Source organism: Stegostoma tigrinum, chromosome 31, assembly GCF_030684315.1.
Source record: "Stegostoma tigrinum isolate sSteTig4 chromosome 31, sSteTig4.hap1, whole genome shotgun sequence".
In the NCBI taxonomy this organism is placed as follows: Eukaryota; Metazoa; Chordata; class Chondrichthyes; order Orectolobiformes; family Stegostomatidae; genus Stegostoma; species Stegostoma tigrinum.
The window spans coordinates 29,972,791-29,997,717 of NC_081384.1; the positions used below are offsets into that span (position 1 = coordinate 29,972,791).

The 24,927-nt window shown below is 40.7% G+C and overlaps 1 protein-coding gene and 1 long non-coding RNA gene across 8 annotated transcripts in view; one reads left to right on the top strand and one right to left on the bottom strand.

Moving 5' to 3' along the window:
• The window catches only part of gpatch8 (G patch domain containing 8), a 180,479-nt gene that overhangs the window by 84,041 nt on the left and 71,511 nt on the right, over nucleotides 1–24,927 (top strand). The window lies entirely within an intron of this gene.
• LOC125466170 (uncharacterized) overlaps nucleotides 1–24,927 on the bottom strand; it is a 44,564-nt gene that overhangs the window by 11,557 nt on the left and 8,080 nt on the right. The gene's annotated exons all lie outside the window — the stretch shown is intronic.

Below are 24,927 nucleotides of genomic sequence, written 5' to 3' on the forward strand. Positions count from 1 at the left end.
GGCCCCATTTTCACTGGAGCACGGGCCCTATCTCATATTGTGGGGGCTATGAATCTTCAGAGCAGTTGTAAATGCTCTGGGAGGGCGGATGACTTTGTGGAACTATCCTGTCAGACATCCTGTTCACTGTGAAAGCTGGATCAGTGTCAAGGACTTTCCATGTGTAAATAAAGATGTCAGGATACTGGCCTCTGTGGAGTTATTTCACTATCATTATAACATCATTAATGTTTGCTTTGAATAATTTGTCATTATCATACTTGGAGGCTGTAGGTTCTCAGTTGGATTGACAGCTCAGATATTTAGAAGGAATCAATCAGTACGTGGGATTATGAATGCAGAGATTTTGTAAGGCATTAAGTACTTGCAGGGTTTGTGTGTGTGAAAGTATTTGTCATCGTGGCAGCTTTAATGAATATTTGCTTAGTCTAAATCTTACTTAATTTAAATATGGCCCATATGGTCTGACCATCGACTGTGCTAGGTGAGTTGTTATTGAGCACGTAAGGGTAAATAGTTCGAGAATGACCACGAGTAGGCTTTTAGTTGGGCACGAAAACTTTATGGATCCATGGTGGGCATGGGATGATGCATCTTGAAGAGTGTGAGCTAAAGCGTGTAATACTTAACAAAACAAATGGGATAAGGTTCCAGGGGCTCTAGTTAGGTCTTTTAAATAGCCTACCTCAGCACTTGATGTCTTTTGCGGCCACCTCTGATCCACTGTGGAGTAGGCTGGCATGACTTCTGAGCGTGGTGTTGTGTGGGGTGGTGTGGGGATTGTGGTCTGAGGGCCTAGTGGTATTGCTGGACTGTTAATCCAGAGACTTGGGTGATGTTCTGGGAGCTTAGATTCAAATCCCAACACTGCAGATGGTGGAATTTGAATTCAGTAAAAATCTGGAATTAAAAGTCTAATGACTATGAATCCATTGTTGTTCTTCAAAAAATAATCTGGTTTACAAATGCCCTTTTAGGGAAGGAAATTGCTATTTTTACCTAGTCTGGCCTGCAAGAGACCCCAGATCCACAGCAATGTGATTGACTCTTAACTGGTGATGGGTAATAAATGTTGGCAGAGCCAACAATGTCCACATCTCATGAATCCATTTTAAAAAGAACTTGGGGCATGTTTTCCTGATATTGGTGCAGAAAATTCCCTTCTCTTCCCCCGCCCTCTCAACCTTGCAACAGTCATTTAACAGATTAAAAGAATCTTTGATATTAGCGTTTTTTGATACAACTTAATAGGCCTGGATTTAGATAAACAGAATATAGTTTGAAGATTGCAGATAATGCAATACCGTAAAGAAGTTAATAACAGATCTCAAAAACATAAAACTGTTAAAATGAACAGACACATGGCATATGAAATTTAATTGTGACAAACTGTGAGTAAAGTGATACAATTTGCTAGAATGAATGAGGCAATATAACTAGTATAGTTTTAATAGTTGTCTGACAATAGAAGTTCTCAGGGTATGTGCACCCAAATCTTTGAGGGAATCAGAACAGGTTGACACTGCTGTTTCAAAAAAAGTCATGGAATACATCGGTCTATTCAATGAGAAATAAAATGCAGGAGCAAGGATGCTATACTTGATAAAGCATTGATAAGATCTCGGTTGAAGTGATGTGTTCAATTTTGGGCCCCGTACTTTGAGAAAGATGTCAAGACTTTGCAGATGAGATTTATGTCTTCTTATTCTTTCATGGAACATGAGCATTGCTGATAAGGCCAACATTTGTTCCCCATCCCAAATTCCTTAGAGAAAGTTTTAGTGATGAAGAACTTCACTTATATAGTGAGACTCTGAGAAGCTGAGGAGTTCTTAGAAGCTTGTTGAAAAATTTTATATTGGTGTTCAGAAACATGAACTGTTTTGATAAAGAGAAATTTTCTAGGGAGCAGAAAGATTGCTAACAAGTGAGTGCAGATTGAATGTCATTTAAATAAATGTTGAGGTTCTCTGGGTTTTTGGTGCATTTATTTTTGAGCTCTGAAATGCCCTGTTTGTAAAGGTGGCAAGAGTATATTCAATTACAGAATTCAGTTTAAGAAGCGATTGGATACTTGGAGAAGAAAATAGAGGGCATTTGGAAAGAGCAGGGGACTAAGGTTAATTGAATAGCTGTCTCAAAAGGTTGGTGCTGGTGTAACAGACAAACTATTCTCCTATGCAGAATCTTCCTATTTGATAGCCCAACAGCAAAATCGCTACCTCTAGGCCAGAGGGCCTGGATTCCAGTCCCATCTGCTGAAAAGATGAATCATCCATGTCAAAATAAATTGAAAAAACTGTAAACATTGCACAAAGCTGGAATCTGTAATGTCTACCATGGTCAAATAATCTTTGTTGAGGTTCACTAAATGATGACCACTTGAGCAAAATGGGAGACAGTGCTTGGTGCTTTGAAACAGCAGGACTTAAAAACCCCGGATAGATCGAATTAGGGAGGAGAGGGGTGAAATGGTAAGACAATATTGAGTGCCTAGACTGTGGTGACTATATATTTGTATACAGCATTTGTGTTTGTTTGTGCAAATTATTGTGGTTTGAGTTTGAGGAGTTAGAAAACAGAAGGGCATTGCTGTGACCGTAGTCTTGAGGTTGAAGAGGCAACATGGAATTAAACTATGGAGGAATTTATAAAGAGGTGGTTCAGAGACAAATGAAAATCAGAGACAGGAAAGGATTTAGGATTGGACAACATGTTGCTGAGTAGTCTTTGGCCCTTAGTGATTTTTGGAAGCTGGAGTTATTGGATATATTTGGCCTAGATCTTCTGCAAAGCAGCAGTTATTGTTAGATTGCCTCTGCACCCCAAAGCCATAAGATTGAGTTAGAAGAGATAGAAGGACTAGTCAAATCAGGCCAAGGGTGGGGTGATGATGGTAGGGGTGTGTCTGGGTGTTGGAGGCAAATCATAGTTAGTTTGGGTTGAGGGGTGTAGGTAAGGGGTTGGTGTGGGAGTTTTTCAGTGTGGAGAAGTGATCACTGTGGGTGATTTGGGGTTCTGTTTAATAGTCATGCAGGATTTAGACTGTTTTCTCTGTCTGACATTTCTAGAGTAATTACCAAGGTGCCGTTGTCAAAACTGCCACCATCTACGATTTTAATTTTTGGAGGGCTTTTTGGCGGTCCTAGTAAGCAGGTAAATTGCCTGTAGGATTTGTCTGTCAGATGTTCAGATTTCCTGGATAACTTGCATCGATTCAGCATGTCAGAATTTTGGCAGGCTCTGGCATGCATCTTGAATCATACATCTGATTTCTGACATTGAGATAGTCTGTGTCACTTTTCTGTGTTGAAACAGCCACATATTTGGAATATTAATGGAATTATAACAATTTTAAACATCATCTCAGTAGAAAACCTTATATTCACAACCCTAAACTTTGAAAATTACTTTGATAAGGTTAGATTAAGTGAAAGAGTTTAAAGTATCAGGAAAATTTTCATGTTGTGGAATGTGCAATATAAGGTATATTTCAAAGAAGCGTAAAAGTTAGACAGATCAGAGATCACCACTAGAGATCAATAACTAATTTGATAGTCTAGACTAACAAAGTTTAAGAAAATTTGACTGCAAAATTTTAATTACAATTAACCATGATGGTAATGTATGTAGTTTGAGTTTGACTAAAGAACAAGCAGGTTCAGCTGCACAGGGGTGGTACTGCAAATCAAGACCTATTTTCATTTTCAAAAGCATGCCCAAGTTCAGTTTCCCTCTGATGGGAACACATCCAATCCACTCATCTTTGTTACTATTTGATGCTTGAAATGTATTGTTTCCTTTGAACTGAGCTATATGGCTGAATTCTTGATACAGCCTCATATTCACAAAGCAGCAAATTAAACATCACCAATCCAGTTTCAAGTTGCAGCATAGATGACCTTCCATACGTTTTGTGTGTTGACATATACAGTAGAGATTTTGTTAGTGATAGCTGTAATAATACATGATTATTACCTCATTTTGCTTTCTAACATATTTAAATATTTGTCTCCCAACAAAAGTGTGAAGGTTTACTTTTTCAGCATACAAAATGTCACTGATAACTCTAACAGAAATATATCAAAGGGATTTTTAAAATATTAAACAGGTAGGTTTACTGCTATCGGGTGAGCAGCACATTTTAATTTTTTTTGCCATCTTCCAGAAATGTGTATGTATTTTTCATGGTTCCTCCAGTACTTGGCTTGATTGTTAACCAGCTACTTGACCAGTTTAGTAGAGGAAATTGTGCCAGGCAAACCAATGTATTGATCAATGGGCAAGTGATACATGAAAATCAAATATTCTGGAAAAATTAAGTTCACCCAAGAAGGGGCATACTTTACTATTAATCTTAGTTAATGTATTCATAATGCGCAGTCAATGCAACTAATTTGTTCTAGTTCTGAAGGTGCTGCCTTACGATTTTGTATTTTCTCTTAATTCAAATACTATGAATCTAATTAAAACAAATCTCATTGTTAAACTCAGATTTTGCAACAATTAAGAGCAACTTCCATTTTGCAGGCTATTAAAAATTATTTTGCTAATTGATTAAATATTAGAGCTGCTTTGACACACAAGTAAATCAAAATCTGGATTCCTTACAGCTCTGATTTTCCTTTCACGTTGTGCAATATCAAAAGTATTTCTTTAAACGTTATAAATCATGTTTATTGATGACCTAAAACATGAAATCCTCACTTAACCTGCATCTCAAACTATAAGAATAGGCTAGATTATTGTATAAATTGATTGCTAACCTTTTGGGACACAGCAAAGCAGTATTCTTGTATGATCGTTAAATAAATATGATATACCGGTTTGTGAACTGTTTGATACTCCACAAACAGAAATCTAATTTACTTCTCCTGTGTAATTTGTGCAGTTATATTCATTTGCATTTCATACTTGTACAGTGCTGGTTGGCCTTCCAGGAAGTTAGTGTCTTTTACAGAAATGTGATGTGATGAAAGGACACTTTTAAATGTGTATTTTATTGTGCCATGTTAACTTTTGGTTCTAACTGTATGAATAATTGGCGGAGAGCTTGAGGTTATTTGTCTGTGGCAGTGTTGCACTTAAATGTTCCAAATAGTATTACTAAAAACTATATTCACCAAGCTTTCATGCATGTTTTGAAGCTGCTTCATGCTGAAATGTTAACTGTAGATGAGATGCCAGTGAATTATTTTGCGTTTTTATAGCTGCAATGTTAAGAAATCCTGAAACTGCTGGTTAGTGGGAAGCCTTTTCAAGTGTTGGATAAATCAGTCCTTCACAATTTACCTTCCTTTTTTAAAAAAACTGCAGAATTATCAGAGCATAGACGGAAGGTGGACACACAAATGAATTGCTAACATCAAAACATCTATAAGATATTAATTTATATGGAGTTCCCTGTTCAAAACAGGCACAAGTTAGAATATTGTCCCTGATCGGATTTTCAAAATAAACAGGCAAGAAATAGTTTAGATACACATGGAGCTACAGCTGCACCTGTTTTTCAGTTTTAGATAGGACTTCTTTTGTATACGTTTGACTTGTGTGAATTTTAATCTGACTGAGGACTGTCAGTATTAAGGAGCAGCCCAACTCTGGAAGCCAGTTGCAACATCACACCATTCCCAGGCAAGTATAAGTAATTACATACATTTCCATAATATTATACTTACCCCAAAGTCAGAAATACATATTTGTAAGTTTTCTATTTCTTTGCAGCTTCTGACATTTTAGATTACTGTTAAAATCAGGCACAAGATTAGCGTAGGCCTGGATACTTGGTTGTGCCTACCATATTGGTTTTTAGATTAAGCCTTTATAACTGTCAGAAAGATAGGTGAGAAGTGGGGACAGGTTTTATACAGTGCTTTGCCTAAAGGAGGAAGTTGGCCACAGTTTGAAAAGGCAGTGCACTAACCTTTCTATAAACCAGTCAACCAGGAAAAAATGTTTCATTAGGGGTTATTGAAAATATAATTAGGTAGGATCAGGGTAGTGAACCAAGGAGCCTTTTCTCCTATAATTTTCATGTTTTTAATACATCTAATAGGAATTTATACTGCAGCAGCAATCTATTAAGGTACGTCACTGTGAAGATCAATACACGATTGCCGTAACGGCAGGTCTCCTCTTAGGTTAATGGTTTGAAACTCAGACTATAGGAGACGGCTCCAGCAGTATTGAATGAAGGTAGGGGAGGAAATGCTGGGAAGCATTTCATGGTCGATGACACCAAAATGGTAGCTGTAATGGCAGCTAAATTTAGGTGATTGCCAGGAAAAATTAAAAGTGCAAGTTCATACCTTATCGTCACCAGAAGCATTTTCAAGGAAATGCAAAGGATTCATTTGATATTATTAAGTGTTTTGTATATATTTTGGAATACTATCGATAAGTTACAGGTAAAAGCACCGATGTAACAAGTGCAAAGCCAGGCCTAGTGATTAATATACTTATGTCTGATGCTCCTTTAAAATTTGTCAATGACAGATCCAATGTAAAGCTAGAAACATGAAAAAGTACCTCGTAAATGAATGAAAACCAGCTTCAAAGCCCATTATAGCAACTTATCAAAACTTTAAATGGTAAAGTTTGGTTTAATTAGTTTATGGGTGTAATTAGGTTAATCGTTGCATCTCTACTAACCAGTCTGAAGGCTAGCACAATATACATTGTGATCAGTAAATCCCCACTTGTGTAACCTGACCATAACTTCAAGTTTTCACAATTAAGAATTCTGCCTTGTCTCATTCTCACAACCACTTATAATAAATTGCAAAGAATCTGTCCTGTTGCAGTCAAGTAGAAACTTGTGATCCTCTGGCATAGGAGCATTATAAATGCAATATCAGGCATGTCATGTCTAACAACTAGATAAAAACATTGTCTGTGACCCTCTTCTCTATAGACCGAATAAGGGTCTGTAAATGTTTATTCAAATGCATATATTTTCCAAGCCAAATAATATAATTTTAATGTATTATCATTCCCAGCAAAGTGAATAAAATTATATTGTGATGCTGCGAAATGTTGTACAGTTATAAAATGATGCAGTGCACACAAGGAGGCCATTCAACTCCTTTTTTCGATGCCAACTATGTGGTAGAGCTGATGACTTGGCCTCATTCAATTTCCCCCTCAAATAACCCAGCAAAGTTTTCTCCTTCAGTTATTTGTCTAAGTTGCTTTAAGAAGTTTTTAGTGATTATGATTTAATTGTTCTTTGCAATTGGTTCAAGTCTGGTTATACTAACTCGCAGCATGAATAAATAATCTGGTTCTTCTGGCAGTTGCTGTTCATCGATGCCTTCTGTTTAATGACCCTTCTGCTACTGAAAACCATTTTCCCTTATTTACTCTTTTAAAAAAAATTGTTCACGGTTTTGAAGACTACCATTAAATCTCCTTAACATTTTCTGCAGTAAGGAGCATAGCGCAACTTTTTTGTTCTTAATTTTTATCCTACATCCATGATATTATTGTAGCATTTTCCATTCTGCACCTTTTGTAAGGGGGTGCTGTCTCCTCCCCAACCAACAAACAGCCAATATCTAACCGGTGATTTGTAAAAGTTTAGGATGATTTCTTTGCATTTGTATTCTGTGCCCCTTTTCATAACCCAGTGCATCCTTATACTATTCTGGCAGTCATCTCAACTTGTTTTGTCATCAAAAATGTATGGGCAAACACAACCCAAAGTTTCTGTTTCTGCACCCTGTATATGTAGGAATTTCCTCATTCTTCTTTCCTAAATGCGAAGTGTTATATGTTTCTGCATTAAGTTTTGCCTGTATGTGTCAGTTTATTTCAACAGTCTATTGGTGCTCCTGATGTCGCTTTCTATTGTAATGATCCTAGCTGACCCCAGAATGAAATCTGGCCTGATAGAACATCGGTTTGTTTATTTCATTTAGTTTGGTAATTAGTCACTGAGACATTCATATAAGGCTGCAGGCTTTCTTTTACAACACAACAGAAGAGAAAACAAGCCAATCTAAATAACAGTGAATTAAAATGATCTTAAGTAACACAGCAAAATACAAGTTTAAACTGTTTCTTGACCATATCCATTTGAGTATTCGGTCCAGAGAAATTGCAGCCTTATTTGACCCCTTGGAATTCTATGTAACTGACCCTTGACAGTTTGTTTGTGAACAATTCAATAAGTCCTTTCAAAATCTGCCAACGTGAACTTCTCTCAAATCTGAGACTTTCTTAGTTCTAATAGTTTACTGGTTTCCAACTAGACTGTCTTGGTTTGGAAGTTTTACAGACTAAACCCTTCTGCTGTGTTAACTGGTTCCCTGAATTTACCATAAACTCTTTTTAAGGAGAAAAACTAAACTTGTTTTTAAGCTCAAACCTAAAGTCTCCTGAACTGAGTTTTTAAAAAAAAAACTGTTCAATCCCAGATTCTTCTGAACTAAAACACAGCTAACCACCCTACATGATTAAACTACCTGTCATACGCTCAACAGAATAAATATTTTTTCGACAACACTGTATGGGTCTACAGTCACCTGCTTTCTGACAAAATGTTGGATTAAAATCACTGTTTTTGGAAGTATACTTTGACCTTATTTAAAGAAAAACTTCACAAAAGTAACCAAACAGGCATCTGTCTCTATTTTGAAATCCAAGTTACAAAAAGTGTTGGTGATGACAAATGGGACTGGGTCAGATTGGGATGGCTGATTTGGCATGGCCAGGTTGGACCGAAGCGTCTGTTTCCATGTTGTATGAATGTATTATTCTCTCTCATCTATGTCTTAGGCATTTTGTACCCACCGTTCCACCGTTTAATTTCACGTAGCAAGATTTGAAATGAATCCTGATGTAGCTTACTGGATTGCAGGGCATACAGAGTTCATAATAAAAGTGTTAAAGCACCTTGTAAAAAAAATCAGTGTTTTCCCTTTTGTTGTGTGTCCCTTTAAATTCAGGCACAGTACAAAGTGATGCTTGTCAGAAGATGCAAGGAAAATGGAAATATAGGGGAGGATGGGAATTTTATGCATATTTGCAGTTGGGGCATAAAATGTAAAATCGTTAGCCCACCTGCTCCTTGCCCATCCACTGGGTTGTCACCACACTGCATTGGGTAGTTAAGGCAACAGCCAGCCGTCTACCTATTGTCAGTTAAGGGCTCAGTAAGCTTATCAATAGCAAGTTAATGGCTGTTTCCACTCCTGTGCAATAATATGTGCTGCTGGGGTAGGAAGAATGATGGAGGTGAGCTTGCTATCTCACCATGTCTGGGGAGAAGGAAAGGGAATACTTCATTGTGGGATGGGGTTATGTGACCTGTGCAGTTCGAGGATGTATCTCTACAAGATGTCTACGCCTTACCTTCATTGACTTACAAAATCCAACCCTACATGCCTCTCGTCATTAAGGCTCCTGACTTGATTCTAGCCAAGAATCCCAGCGTAGCTTTAAGTCTAATTGCAGTGATCTTAATGGAATAGCTTTCAGCAGCAGCCAACTACTGAGCTCAAATGCTGCTGGAACTATTCAACTGCACCTGATCAGAATGCCCAACAGTGTTCCATGACAGAAATTTCCCTGAGACACACATCCCACAATGACATGATCAAGGCCGCTCCCAGCACATTTTTGCTGTTGGGCAGCCTTTTTAAAGTTAGCTGGCGCACAACTAACTTTTCTACAAGCAGGGGAGACGACTCAAGTACTGCACTGTCCTGCTTAAAATTCAGCAGGCGTCTTAGTTGGTCTATGTTTTGTGTTTTAGCTATGTTTCATTGACATAGTCCTTTGCTAGTGCAGTCCTGTTTTTCCATTTTGCTCGCCCACTTCTTGCGAACCAGCCTTGAATTGTTTGCGCAGTAGAGCAATAATCAGTGCTGTCTTCACAGGAGCTTGTCTCTTCTTTTAAAAAGAGGAAAATTCCATTAGGTGGTGCTGTGTACACTCAATTTAATTGAATGCTGAAATTCATTGACCTTTGTTGTAAATAAAGGTTTCATGTTATTCTTCTTGTTTATTTATCAATTAATATGTTAATGCCATCCAAACTTCACAATGAAGGCTTAATTAAAAGTAATGAATTGTGTTTAGTACTGTTAATCTAATACTTATTGGGTAGAAACCAGTTGCTTATTTGGTAATCATTTTAGAACACAATATTTTTTGAAAATTTTCCTGTGTTACTGAGGTTTTATTGAGAAGTCAAATGATTTATGACAGAAAACTGAGTTCAGACCAAGTCCTTGATAATTCAAAGCAGACAGAGCATGGAAAATCTGCAATACCTGGGGTGGAGGGATGGTGAATGTAAAGATTGAACAATTTGAGAGTAAAGCTGATGACATCTATTTGCTGAGATAACAAAGTGTGAAGCTGGATGAACACAGCAGGCCAAGCAGCATCTCAGGAGCACAAAAGCTGACGTTTCGGGCCTAGACCCTCCTTCAGCTCTGAACGGCCTAGGCCCGAAACGTCAGCTTTTGTGCTCCTGAGATGCTGCTTGGCCTGCTGTGTTCATCCAGCTTCACACTTTGTTATCTTGAACAGAACTTTGTGTTGTCTTTGCACACTGTTTGCATTGCTGTAATTGCTGTAACACCAATCTGATAGTAAAATGCAAATATCAATGTGAAAACTGACTTAACGACCAACTCTGACTTATCACTCTGACCAGTAAAATTAGATTTGAACATGAAGACCGTGAAAGAATAGATTTTATAAAATAAAAAGACAGAAAAGTAAAAAATTTGGCCAAACAGCAAGAAGAATATTGTAACCAAGTCGTGTTTGAGAATATGCTGTTAGAAGCTGCTGGCAAGTTTGTGGCATTTTCAAACTTTCTTAATCATGATTAAAGTTGTAAGACTAAGTAATCAATAATCTGCATTCATAAGTAAAAACCGTAATCAGTACTGCTCTGCCATTGCATGGCTTGCAGAGAAAACTGATGCGCTAGACAAAAATAAACAAGGTCCATAATACTACAATAATCGAGTTGACAGTCAATATTTAACCATTAGTGTACAAAAGATCAAGTAATGACGTCAAAAGAAGTATTATCACAGTAAATAGCTTGGAGAACCATTAGTCCAAAATTAGATTCTGCAAGCAAATATTTTCTGTAAAATATTTCCATTGACTATTGTGCTGGAAGGTAGGGAAACAAAAACTCGCAGAAGTGTAATTGGTGTTAAAGTATTTATTATAGGATGTGAAAATTCAGTGATGCAAAGACATCTTGTCTAGGTAGTTAAAAAATCTTATGTTTGAGATTTATTTTGTCAGTAGTTTAGTGTTTGTTTAAATGCAGTAGACGTGGCAGGTGCTTGTAGTTTCTGGTTTTAATATTTTAAAAGTCTGGTTGACTGAAGTTATCAATGGTTAACATACCATTCTTACGGTACGGTTCATTGGCTGTTTGCAGAGTATATGCCAGATGAATAGACATTGAAATATTAAGAGTTGGCATGGCAGCTAACAGGGCTATTGGAGTTAGATGATAGGCTGTAGGTTCGCATGTAGCACATGAGGGGCCTTTTTGGGGGAGATGGGTCATGGATTGACATGCAGGTATAAAAGACAATTAGAGGATGAGTTGGACCATAAAGATGCAGAGATTGTAGCTTTTAAAATTGTCCTTCAAAATACTCACTCATCCACATTATGATTCATGGCAAACTCCTTATGTGGCCTTGAGCCATGAATCCTTGAGAAGCTGCTAACTCCATGAACGTTGCTGGAGGATAGAAGATGCATGTCCCTGCAGTGGAACTGGTCAGTTTCAAAGTGCCAGCCCACACTTCACTCCTGTGATACCAAAACATTGGTGATGCCAAAAATGGGACTGGGAATCCTGGAATCGACTCATGTCTGTGATAATGGGAACTGCAGATGCTGGAGAATCCAAGATAATAAAATGTGAGGCTGGATGAACACAGCAGGCCCAGCAGCACCTCTCTGCCACTTTTAAATGTCCATAGAGCCTCCTGTACTCTGAAACTAGTCCATTGCACAGTGAGTGGGAGAGAACCCCTGTACACTGTATAAAGATTTGATTTCTATTAAGATTTCTCCATTCACTTAATTCTTCGGACTTATTTCAGGGTAGTTGGTATCTGCCAATATTCTCTGCCTGCTCCTCACTTTAAAGATTGGCCAATATATTTCTTCTTCCAACTCTCTTCTGTTATTTGGTAGTCTGCAGTATACTCCTCTTAGATTAAATTCCTTTTATGCCTTGTAACTCAACTCAAATAAATTTTGCATCTGCCTGCTGTTAATTGTTTTATTTACCACTGCCGTTGTTATTTTTGACAAACCCATCTAGTTTGCTTCTCTTTCCCTCTTAAGCCTGTAATGTCGTGCAGGATTTAGTCAGTGGTGTTGTTCTGTGTGAAGCTATATTTCAGTCATCTCCGCTAAATGTATTAAAGTGGGCCAAGTTAGAGCCTCCAGTTCATCAGTTTTGTCTTGAATATTAGACGTGTTGCTTTCACAGTAGTTTTATTGTCAGATTTCTGTAATTTCTAGCAATTCCCTAGGCTCGCCCCTGCCAAGCGCGCACATTTTAAGCTGATGTGGTCATATTTGCAGCTCCACTTATCCTTTCAGGTTGTTCATGTGCAGTCTATCCCAGTAGTTCCTTCCCGCCCTGATACTGATGATAATGTCACATGAAATGAATACACTTATTTTCTGTCATCAGTTTTCACCACTTCCTTTGTCTGTCAGTCCCTATAAATGTTTCAAGAGATTTGGGAATAATCTCAGTACTTGCAAGATCCTGCCTTTTAGTTTATCTCCCAAATTATATTCCACTTGATGAATCTCTTCCCTTATCTTTTTTAAAATTTCATTCTCCATCCTTATATGATACTATTCCAGGAATTTTAGCTATAAACATAAGTAATAAGAGTTAATACAGGATACTGGCCCTCAAGGTATACAAGACATTAGTCAGACCACCGCTAGAATATGGAGAACAGTTTTGGTCCCCTTATCTAAGGAAAGGTATCCTGTCATTAACTGCAATCCAGAGAACCAGCTCACTAGGTTGATCCCAGGTGTGGAGGGATTTTCTTTTGAGAGGTTGATTAGGTTGGGCTTGTTCTCATTGAAAATTTGAAGAAAAAGAGAAGACCCCTTAAAACATATAAGATCCTTCGGAGGCTTGACAGTGTCGATACAGAAAAGTTGTTACCCCTCATGGGAGAGCCTTGAAACAGAAGGGAAAACTTTAGAATGAAAAGTTGCCGTTTAAAGACAGTTGAGAATTTTTTCTCTAGTGAATCTGTGGAATGCTTTTTTGCGGAGGGCTGGAGGTAGACAGATTTCTAACCATTAAGGGAATCAAGGATCATATGAAAAGCCCAGAAAATGGAGTTGAGGATTCTTGGATAAGCCATAATATCATTGAATGGCACAGCAGACTTGGTGAGCTGTATGACCACCTTCTCCTACCTCTTATGGTTTTAAGGAGCCTGCTTCTCCATTTTGTGTGATCTTAACTAGTCTGCTCCCTCAACTCCAGCTGCATCTAAACTTCAGCTAACTCTAACTAAATTGCCACTTACCTTGGGCATTTGGTAGGCAACACATTGTTTGAGACTCTTGATCCCGATTGTAAAATATACTGTTTATCATGAAAACATCTACAACCATAACCCTTTTCACATTATTTTTTCTATTGCTCAAATTAATAGTTTGAAGATAGCTTGAGTTGGTTGAGTAGTCAAAACATAATTAAAGCTAGATGGCAGAAACAATGTTTTTGACATTCAGACCATTTGGTCAGATGTTTTTCTGTTTTGCACTTATGAAATGACAGTGCAAAATTGTTAACAAACAAACCGAAGTTTCGCCTTGGTAGGCATTGAACCAATTAGAAAAGCAAATGCATGGCTCAGGCTGGTGTGGAAGATGTGGGTTCGGGTTTGTGGGGCATTAGTATTAGTACTGGGGAAGGTGGGATCTGTACCATTTGGTCATCACCTGAACTGTGCTGGGATTTGTGTTCTCAAGTAATATAAATGAGGGATAGGGAGAGCTTCAAACTAAATAGGAGGAAAGAGGGCATAGAGCTTGATCGTTCTAACTGTTGAAAAAAATTAACAAACAGTCGAAGCAGGAGAGCAGAATGCTAAAATGGAATCTGAAGGCCCATGGCAGTAAGGGACAGGGAGAAAACAAAAACAAAGGATATGTCAGCATTTAAGACTAGATAGTACAAAGATAACAAAAAACAAAACTAAAGTTTCAGTATTTGAATGTGCTTAGAATTCAGAATAAAGTAAGTAAATTAATAATATACATTTAGTGAATAAATATAGTCTCTTCATAACAGAAATGTGGATGCAATTGACAAGGATTGATATCTGAGCAGTGCGGGGGAATATAACATTCAAGAAGAATAGGAGGCTAAGTAAAGGTGATAAGGTGACACTCTTGAAGCTCAATTTGGTGAAATAGTTAGAATGATCTTGGTTCCAAAGACCGTAATGTTTAATCGTTTTGGATGTAGATAAGAAATGATGGTGGGAAGAAGTCAGCAGTAGCAGTGACCTACAGGTACCCTAACAGTAACCGCAATATCGAAAGAAGTATACAAGGAGAAATGATGAATGCTTGTGTTAAAAGGACTGCAGTAACCTTGGTGATTTTAATCTATATATAAACTTGAATAATCACATCGGCAAAAAGTAGCATTGATAGGGAGTTCTTAGGATTTTTTTGAGAGAGTTTCTTATAACAGCATGTTCTGGCACCAACCAGAGCAGGTGATATTACTCCTGATGATGTGTAACATGATGGAATGAATTAATGATCTCAAGAGTAAAGGGACCTCGGTTGCAGCGATCATTATAGACTGGATTTTGCATCTAGTTTGAAAGGGAGAAGAGTAGGTCAAAGACTAGTATTTTAAACATAAATAAGGATAACAATGTGGAAATGAAATCTGAGCCAGCTGAAGTGAATGAGGGTATTAAGCTTCAGTGGCAGACATTGAAAGGGTGTTTCAGAATTCTGAGAACAAATACACTTGTACGTGTATTTACACTTTTACACAAATACACCTTCAGTTTCGTGGTGGCAGTTGCAGAGCCAGGACCAAGGGCAGCTGGGGTAGGTGAGTAAATCTTTTTTATTGGTTTGGGCGGCAGGAAGAGCGGGAGCAGAGAGTGGAAGAAGTGAAGCTTGCTGGGAAGGTGAGTGTTTTTAAGTGGGTGCATTCTAAACCCGAGACCCTACACCATAGGGTCTCCCTCCCACCCACCTCCTTTAACCTTAAGAAGCTGTAGACTCGCTAAGTTTTTCAGGTTTTCTCTTTTTTTGTTTCTCTTCCTAGTTTATACTGTTTGCGCTTTCAGATTAGCGCGGCATGGATGTTAGGACAATTACAAGTTCCTCCTGCAGAATGTGGCAGGTGAGAGACATGACACATGTCTCAGCTGGCCACATCTGCGGGAAGTGCGCCCAACTCCAGCTCCTCGAAAACAGAGTTAGGGAACTGGAGCTGGAGCTGGATGTACTGTGGATCATCCGGGAGGCTAAGGGGGAAATTGAGAGGATGTACAGGGAGATGGTCAGTCCTTAAGCGCAGGATAAGGACAGCTGGGTTACAGTCAGTGGGCAGAAAGGGAACCGACAGACAGAGCAGCGATCCCCTGTGGCCGTTCCCCTCAGCAATAAGTATACCGCTTTGGATACTGCTGGTGGGTACGGCCGACCAGGGGAAGCCATAGTTGTCAGGTCTCTGGCACTGTGGTTCAGCAGGGAAGGGGGGAGATTAGAAAAAAGCTAATGGTAGGGGAGTCAATAGTTAGACGGATTGACAGGAAATTTTCTGGTTAGGAATGGGACTCCCGGAAGCTATGTTGCCTCCCAGGTGCCAGGGTCCGGGATGTCGCCGATCAGGTCGACAAGATTCTGAAGGGGGCGGGTGAGCAGCCAGAAATCATGGTGCATATTGGCACCAGTGACATAGCCACGAAAGGGATTGAGGATCTGAAAAGTGACGACAGAGAGCTAGGATGGAAGCTGAAGAGCAGGACGAGTAGGGTAGTGTTCTCAGGTTTGCTACCGGTGCCACGAGATAGCGAAGTGAGGAACAGTCAGCGAGTGCAGGAGGGAGGGCTTCAGGTACTTAGACCATTGGGATGCCTTCTGGGGAAGGTGGGACCTGTACACGATGGATGGGTTGCAACTGAACTGGAGGGGCACAAATGTCCTGGGTGGGTGACTTGCTCGAGTGGTTCGGGAGGGTTTAAACTCGTTTGGCAGGGGGGTGGGAACCAGAGCTACACATCTGAGGGGGGAAGGGGCGTAGTAGTAGATGAGGCAGTAGCAGGATGCAGTGAATCTACTGGGAAGGCTTCTCATGCGATGGAACGAAGGGATCGGTTAAAATGTGCCTGCTTTAATGCAAGGAGTGTCAGAAATAAGAGTGACGAACTTGGAGCATGGATCAGTACTTGGGACTATGATGTTGTGGCCATAACGGAGACATGGGTTTCACAGAGGCAGGAATGGTTGCTAGATGTTCCAGGGTTTAGAACATTTAAAAAGAACAGGGAGGGGGTGTAGCGTCACTAATCAGCGAGTGCATCACAGCAAGAGAAATGAAGGTTGCCGAGGAAGGTTTGTCGAGGAAGGTTTGTCGACTGAGTCAATATGGGTGGAAGTTAGGAACAGCAAGGGAGCAGACACCTCATTGGGGGTTTTCTACAGACCCCCAATTAGCAGTAGGGAGATTGAAGAACTCATTGGCCAGCAGATTGTTGAAAAGTGCAAACGTAGCAGGGTTGTTGTTATGGGTGACTTCAACTTTCCCAATATTGAGTGGAACCTCCTTAGTGCAGATGGTTTGGATGGAGCCGTTTTCGCTAGGTGTGTTCAGGAGCGTTTCCTTACTCAGTGTGGGGAGAGGCCATTTTGGATTTGGTGCTCGGCAATGAGCCAGGACAGGTGTCAGATCTCGCGGTGGGAGAATACTTTGGCGACAGTGACCACAACAGCCTCACATTCTCCATAGCCCTGGAGAGGGAAAGGAGCAGTTACCAGAGGAAGATATTTAACTGAGGAAAAGGAAACTGATGCTTTCAGGCAGGAGTTGGGAAGTACAGATTGGGAGCAATTGTTCCACAGAAAGGACACAACAGACATGTGGAGACTGTTTAAGGAGCAGTTGTTGCGAGTGATGCATAAATTTGTTCCTCTGAGACAGGTAAGAAGGGGTAAGATTAAGGAGCCTTGGATGACGGGAACAGAGGTGCTTCTCGCCAAAAAGAAAAAGGCAGCTTACGTAAGGTTGAAGAAGCAAGGGTCTAGCACAGCTTTAGAGGATTACAGGCTTGCTTGGAAGGACCTCAAAAGTGGACTGAGGAGGGACAGGAGGGGGAACGAGAAAGGCTTGGCAGAAAGGATTAGGGAGAACCCGAAGGCATTTTACTCATACGTGAGGAATAAGAGAATGATCAGGGAGAAGGTAGGGCCGATCAAGGATAGCGCAGGGAACTTGTACGTGGAGTCTGAGCAGATAGGGGAAGCCCTAAATGAGTTTTTTTGCTTTCGTTTTCACTCAGGAAAGGGACCTTGTTGTGAATGAGAACTTTGAGGAGCAGGGAAACATGCTTGAATAGATCAAGATTGAGGAAGTTGATGTGCTGGAAATTTTGGCAAACATTAAGATTGATAAATCCCCAGGGCCAGACCAGATTTATCCAAGGTTGTTCGGGGAAGCAAGAAAGGAGGTTGCTAAGCCACTGGCGAAGATCTTTGCTTCCTCACTGTCCATGGGAGTCGTACCGGAAGATTGGAGGGAGGCAAATGTTGTTCCTCTTTTCACGAAAGGGAATAGGGAAATCCCTGGAAATTACAGACCAGTCAGTCTTAACGTCTGTGGTCAGTAAGATTTTGGAAAGAATTCTGAGGGATAGGATTTATGACTATTTGGAAAAGCAGAGCGTGATTAAAGCGAGTCAGCATGGCTTTGTGAGGGGCAGGTCATGCCTCACAAATTTTATTGAGTTCTTTGAGGAAGTCACGAGACAGGTTGACGAGGGTCGAGCAGTGGATGTGGTGTACATGGACTTCAGCAAGGCATTTGATAAGGTTCCCCACGGCAGGCTCATTCATAAAGTGAGGAGATATGGGATACAGGGTGATTTGGCTGTCTGGATTCAGATTTGGTTCGCTGACAGGAGGCAGAGTGGTTGTAGATGGTAAGTATTCTGCCTGGAGGTCAGTGCTGAGTGGTGTCCCACAGGGCTCTGTTCTTGGGCCTCTGCTCTTTGTAGTTTTTATAAATGACTTGGATGAGGAGGTTGAGGGGTGGGTTAGTATGTTTGCTGATGACACAAAGGTTGGAGGTGCCGTTGATAGTATCGAGGGTTATTGCAGGCTTCAGCGAGACACTGACAGTTTGCAGAGCTGGGCTGAGAAATGGCAGATGGAATTCAACCTGGATAAATATGAAGTAATGCATTTTGGAACGTCGAACTTAAATGTTGAATATGGGATTAAAGGCAGGATTCTCGGCAGTGTGGAGGAACAGCGGGATCTTGGTATTGAAGTGCAATGCTCCCTCAAAGTTGCCACCCAAGTGGATAAGGGTGTTAAGAAAGCATATGGTGTTTTGGCTTTCATTAACAGGGGGATCAAGTTTAAGAGCTGTGAGGTTTTGCTGCAGCTCTACAAAACCCTGGTGAGACCACCCTTGGAATATTGTGTCCAGTTCTGGTCGCTCTACTATAGGAAAGATGTGGAGGCTTTGGAGAGGGTGCAAAGGAGGTTTACCAGGATGCTGCCTGGACTGGAGGGCTTGTCTTATGAGGAGAGGTTGACTGCGCTCTGACTTTTCTCTCTGGAGAGAAGGAGGAAGAGAGGTGCCCTGATCGAGATGTACAAGGTAATGAGAGGCATGGATAGAGTCAATAGCCAGAGATTTTTCCCCAGAGCAGGATTGACTGCCATGTGGGGTCATAGTTTTAAGGTGTTAGGAGGAAGGTATAGAGGAGAAGTCAGAGGTAGGTTCTTCACCCAGAGAGTTGTGAGCGCATGGAATAGTTTGCCAGTGGTAGTCGTGGAAGCAGAGTCATTAGTAACATTTCAGCAACTGCTGGACATGCACATGGACAACAGTGAATTGAGGGGAATGTAGGTTAGGTTATTATTTTTGGATTAGGATTAATCCACGACACATCATCATGGGCTGAAGGGCCTGTACTGTGCTGTACTTATCTATGTTCTATGTACTATGTACTAGAATGAAATGTTCCAAGCTGGCAGGGGCGGATTCTTTATTCATTCATAGGATGAGGGTGTTGCTGGCTAGGCAGTGTTTATTGCCCATCCCTAATTACGAGAGTGCAGTTAAGAGTCAGCCCCATTACTGTGGGTCTAGAGTCATATGTACACCAGACCATGTAAGGATGGCAGTTTCCTTCCCTAAAGGACATTAGTGATCCAGATGGGCTTGACCAACAATTGTCTCAATTGCACATACTTATTGAGTTCAAATTCAGCCATCTCCTCTAGCGGGATTGGAACTTGGGTCTCCAGTGCATTATCTGGGTCGCTGGATTAACAGTCCAGCGATAATACCACTAAGGCCATCACCTCCCCTCCATGAATGGTTAACTATAGTTATGGAAGGTTTCAAAATTAAGAACATGTGTGTGGTACCGAGCATACATGATGGAGCTGTGGTTTGATCAACCTCCTTAAAAGAGGTTGGTGGTATATAGTATCAGAGATGATGGGAACTGCAGATGCTGGAGATTCCAAGATAATAAAATGTGAGGCTGGACGAACACAGCAGGCCAAGCAGCATCTCAGGAGCACAAAAGCTGACGTTTCAGGCCTAGACCCTTCATCAGAGAGGGGGATGGGGGGAGGGAACTGGAATAAATAGGGAGAGAGGGGGAGGCGGACCGAAGATGGAGAGTAAAGAAGATAGGTGGAGAGAGTGTAGGTGGGGAGGTAGGGAGGGGATAGGTCAGTCCAGGGAAGACGGACAGGTCAAGGAGGTGGGATGAGGTTAGTAGGTAGCAGGGGGTGCGGCTTGGGGTGGGAGGAAGGGATGGGTGAGAGGAAGAACCGGTTAGGGAGGCAGAGACAGGTTGGACTGGTTTTGGGATGCAATGGGTGGGGGGGAAGAGCTGGGCTGGTTGTGTGGTGCAGTGGGGGGAGGGGACGAACTGGGCTGGTTTTGGGATGCAGTCGGGGAAGGGGAGATTTTGAAGCTGGTGAAGTCCACATTGATACCATATGGCTGCAGGGTTCCCAGGCGGAATATGAGTTGCTGTTCCTGCAACCTTCGGGTGGCATCATTGTGGCAGTGCAGGAGGCCCATGATGGACATGTCATCAAGAGAATGGGAGGGGGAGTGGAAATGGTTTGCGACTGGGAGGTGCAGTTGTTTTTTGCGAACTGAGCGGAGGTGTTCTGCAAAGCGGTCCCCAAGCCTCCGCTTGGTTTCCACTCCTCTACATATGGTATCAATGTGGACTTCACCAGCTTCAAAATCTCCCCTTCCCCGACTGCATCCCTCAACCAGCCCAGTTCGTCCCCCTCCCCCCACTGCACCACACAACCAGCCCAGCTCTTCCCCTCCACCCATTGCATCCCAAAACCAGTCCAACCTGTCTCTGCCTCCCTAACCGGTTCTTCCTCTCACCCATCCCTTCCTCCCACCCCAAGCCGCACCCCCCGCTACCTACTAACCTCATCCCACCTCCTTGACCTGTCCGTCTTCCCTGGACTGACCTATCCCCTCCCTACCTCCCCACCTACACTCTCTCCACCTATCTTCTTTACTCTCCATCTTCGGTCCGCCTCCCCCTCTCTCCCTATTTATTCCAGTTCCCTCCCCCCATCCCCCTCTCTGATGAAGGATCTAGGCCCGAAACGTCAGCTTTTGTGCTCCTGAGATGCTGCTTGGCCTGCTGTGTTCGTCCAGCCTCTCATTTTATTATTATGGTGGTATATAGTAGATGTGCTGGTGTTAATTTTCTAACATTTGTCAGACTCTGAAAAAATTGCATCAGCCTGGAAAATAGCAAACAAAACCCTTCTGTTCAAGAGTTAGAAAACAAGAAACTGTAGGCTTGCTGTCCACCATGGACAAATTATTAGAATTGATCATTAAGGAGGTTGTAACGGGCAATTGCATAAACACCAGGTAATCAGAGTCAGCGAAATTTTGTAGAAAGGAGCCATACTTCCGTCCAAAAGAACCAGGGCAGCAAATACATGGAAGACCGCCACATGCAAGTTCCCTTCCAAACCATTCACCATCCTGAGTTGGAAATATATCACTGCAGTGTTTTGGAGTAGACTTGTAGCTTGGGTTGTAGGTATTGAGGTTGGTTGGCTTGCCGAGCTAGTTTGTTGTTGCAGATGTTTCGTTACTGTGTTGGGTAGCATCATGACTGTAGCCTCTGATGAAGCGTCGGTGTGTTTTCCTGCCTGGTTTTTAAACTCTGGAGTCCTTTGAGCTGGATTGCCTCACTTTTAGCTTTGCATAGTAGTGGGATGTATATCGGGTCAAGCTATTAATGGCTTTCTTCGTGGAGTGCCAGGCTTCTAGGAATTCCTGTGCCAGCCTCTACTTAGCTTCTCCCACGATTTTGGTGTTGTCCTAGTCAAAGAAAAACCAGAAGTGAGGCAATCCAGTTCAACGGACTCCAGAATTTACAAACCAGGCAGGAAAACACACTGACACTTCATTGGAGGCTGCATTGATGAGGTTACCCAGCATGGGAATGAAATGTCTGCAGAACAACACACCAGCTTGGCGAGCCAACCGGTCTCAATATATCACTGTTCCTATAGCATGCGGACTGCAGTGATTCAAGAAGGCAGCTCACTGTCACCTTCTCAAAAGTGACTAGGGACAGGCAGTTTTAAAAAAAAGTTGCTGGCTAGCCAGCAATGTCTGTCCTCTCAAATGAATGAAATAAAAATATCTAGCCAATTTATTAGAATTCTTTGAAGGCATAACATAGTAGGCATTTGGCACAGTACCACATTAAAGGTTATGAAGCAAAGTAGGAGCGGTAACATACAAGAATGAATAGAAAATTAACTGGCTGGCAGAAAGCAGTGTGCATAAATGGGATCCCGCAGTGGGTGTGTTGTGCGCCCTCAATGTTTCATAATTTACATCATTGACTTAGAATGGAAGTAGAAATTTATTGTGATGTGTACTGTACATTAAAAAAAGTGAAAAGTTTTAAAAGTTGCCCCACTGTGGTGTCTGCATCAATAACAGAAGTCATACGTAATAATAACAAAAAAGTAAAATTAAGACAGAATTCATCACAGTTTAATTAACAGCTCCTGGGGCTCAGGGAAAGTCAGTTAAGGAGCGATGGAATATTCTGAAGACACAGCTGGGACAAGACTACCAGACTGGATGAGGGAAACAAACACCTGATGACTGAATTTGCAAATGACACAAAAATAGATAGGAAAGAATGTTTTGAAGATCATGTAACAAGGAATATAAACTGGTGTTAGGTAAAGTGTGGGGTAATGTAGGAAAATATGAAATTGCTCACTTTCCGAGAAGAGGAAATATCTTTCCCACGTGCACCTTGTCAAGACTGTTCACAATCTTCAATCAATCATTTCTCAAGAGTAAAAAAAGTAGTCATAGTTAAATGGAGAATGGATTCTGAATTCTGAGAGATAGATGGATCAAGGTTTTCTAGTGCATGAACCACAAAACATTAGTATACAGTACGGACAATGACGAAGAAGGCTGATGAGGAACTATCCTTTATTATGAGAGGATTTCACATAGAAGTGAAGATATCATGCTTCCAATATGCAGTACACTGGTGAGAAGAGTTCAAGTACTATGTGCAGTTTTAATTTCCTTATTTAGGAAGGGATGTAAATACATTGGCAGTTCAGAGGAGACTTACTCGATTGATACATGGAAGATGGAAAGATTGGACAGGCTGGGGTTGTATCCACTGGAGTTTAGAAGAATGAGTTGTGATTTGAGTGAAGTTTATAACCTCATACATGGTCTTGACAAGGTGGATCTGGAAAGGATATTTCCTGTTGTGGCTGATTTCAAAATTAGGGGTCACCCTTGCAGCACAGAAATGAGAGGAATTTTTCTGAGGTTGTGTGGCATTGGAATTCCACCTCAGGAGGCAGCATCATGAGCACTTTTAAGGCCGAGTTAGATTGCAGTTAGGGACTTAGAGCGCCAACTGATTTGCTGCAAAAGATGCAATGGGTTTGAAGGGCTGGATGGCTGACTTTTGCTCCTAATTTGTATGTTCATAGATAGAACCTTCAGATTTGGTGTGAAATGTTGACATTTTCAGACTTTTTAAAGTGTGTATGGTACAGATGTACAATTTCTGCATTGATGAGAACTGACTTACTCATGAAAAGGTACGTCAAGACCAAAGATAGGATTGAGGAATAACTGGAGTGCTGTAGCAAGCTGTGTTTCATGTTCCCCTAATCCCTTGGAAACCAGCATTTTTTGTCTCATATCATCTGTTCAAAATTAAGGCAAAATGTTAGATCTGTTCTAATAGGAATAATGACTGGGAGAATGCAGTGGGTTTATTGCTAGTGATTCCACCACTAAAAGTAAATAGGGTTCAGACTTTCTGATTTGGAAGTTAAACCTTTAATGATTAGTTAGTTTAAAAGGCTGTTGATCGATTGTATATGACAGTTAGTTATTTATTTGGAGCTTGTTGTAACATCAGGAGAATAGCTCTGAATATCAATGTGTTTTTGAAATCTTGACTCGGGTCAGGCACAGGGTCTTCATGAATTATAAATGAAAGTAAAAGTAAATCTTGAGAAAAATATCATGGCTCGTGACCCAGTTACAAGCTGAAGATTTATGTGAATCCACTATTGTTTTTTTCCTGGCTTGTTAATGCAAAGAGGCTACTGTAATCAGCCAATGAATTTTTAAATAACAATTCATATGATGTTGTACTCGCTACCATTTTGAGAGTTTGGAGCTACTGACAGTGTTAGTTCAGGAACCTTACCAGTAATTTTCATCAGTACGTACTGATTGCTGTAGATATCTGTTACAATACATGGCGCAATTGAATTAATTAGTTGTTTCCTGAAATAATTATTAAGACTTTATTGCTTTTTGGCTATTTTAGTACCTTGAGGTGGCTGTAGCTGCTTGCAACTGATGTGCTAAGAATATGTACACACTGAGATGTTCATTAGCACACAAATATATTAATTTTAAAATGACAGTTCCCACAGTGGCTTGGTTCATTAAGTATCCAGCTATATTCAGTTCACAGATGATTCATAATCAAGGCTTTATCTCAAGTTTCAGGAAACCAATTCCCTCAACTGCAAGTCATCAAAAAGTTCTACAAATTATGATGCAGTGTAAATTGAACATAAAGACTTCAGTGAAATAAGTTATCATAATTTGTTATGTTTGCTACGTGGGTCAATGCTCACATAGCCAATATATGATAGTTCACTTTTATGACAGAAACCACGTTCCAACAAATTTTGCCAGCTGTTCAGCACGAACATATTGGTAAGTTCTGTAATCCATACTGAATTCTGTAATGGAATAAAGTTTGATAGTAGCAAATAATTAAATGTGAAAAGAATGGCAATGGGAGCATCAATTTTGCCTTGTCTACCTAAACCGGTTTCCCATTTGTCATTTGCTGTTTTCTGACCAGATTTTGATTTTTTTTGTTCCTTCACCCTGGCTTGCTCTTCAAGCGGTTTAATATTTTTCTTAATGCTTGCCACACCCGTGATATCTGTACCATTTGCTGAAATTATGTCAAGTTATTTTAGCAGCAGTAGTGATGTTTTGAGTGTAGACTGTGCAACAATGCCACTGATGAATATATATCATCAATTACTCTCTCAGTGCTTGGCTGTCGCAAATCCAAAGTTGTTAGA